This window comes from Triticum aestivum, chromosome 5B, assembly GCF_018294505.1.
Source record: "Triticum aestivum cultivar Chinese Spring chromosome 5B, IWGSC CS RefSeq v2.1, whole genome shotgun sequence".
In the NCBI taxonomy this organism is placed as follows: domain Eukaryota; kingdom Viridiplantae; phylum Streptophyta; class Magnoliopsida; order Poales; family Poaceae; genus Triticum; species Triticum aestivum.
This window is the reverse complement of record NC_057807.1, coordinates 230,237,442-230,238,464: the sequence shown is the minus strand read 5'-3', so window position 1 is coordinate 230,238,464 and position 1,023 is coordinate 230,237,442.

Here is a 1,023-nt window from a genome sequence, read left to right as displayed (position 1 = left end):
GAGGCGGCGGGAGGGGAATGAATGCAGCTAATGTTTGGGTTCGCCTTCCGGCTTAAATAAATGCGCAGCATCACGTGTACCCGCGGGTGCACAAATTGTAACATACTCGTGTCTGCTTAAGTGGGCATCATGTAACTGGTGTGTGTGTGAGAGAGAGATTCTGAGAGACAGAGTGCGTGTGTGCAACTCTACTCTTCAGACATGTACTCAACCTTTTGCATCGGGATATAAGTATAATGGTATTTACTTTAGCTAGTGATTTACGTGGCCATGTTAACATGGTTGTGTCAAAAAAATGTCACTTCCTGCTCGTGATTTGTGTTATATAATTACAAGCAAGATTCTCGTGCATTGCACAAAACATCAATATGCATTTTTTTTACAAAACACATGTTGTGATTGACCCATGCAGGAGTAATCCCATGTGTAAAAACTAATGATGTCTCGAGAATTTTATCGGAAAACTGGTATCTCGAGAATGTCATTGAATAAATGAAAGATGAGAGATAAGGCGAGGAGGAGTGGAGCATGGTGGTGACTGGTGGTCAGAATGGGCGGAGGCATGGGGATGGACGGCGCCGGCAGGCGGCAGCGGCCACCATGCATGCTAGATTGTTCCATAGACTTATTCCTTCTTTAATTGCTGAGCAATGAGGTTGCGGAAGATAATGATGTGGAGAGAGGTGCAGGTATGTTTTGTAAAATTATCATAGTTTGCTTTCTATCCGTCGGATATAGATCATACAGTCTATATTACAAGATGGCAGGCACACCATCATTGCCAACTCGTTTTTTTATAAGGGTATAGATGATAAGTTTGCTGACTACTAAAGTAAAGTGGAATTTGTCCATGTTATGCAAGTAAATAAAGGTGATTGTTCATCATACGGGTAAGGTTGGATGAAGGGTGGTAGGAACAAATGCTCCGCCTAGAGCATGTGTGTGAGAGATGGAGTCTTAGTGTGTGTGTGGGGTGTGTGTGTGTGTGTGTGAGAGAGAGAGAGAGAGAGAGTGAGAGAAGAG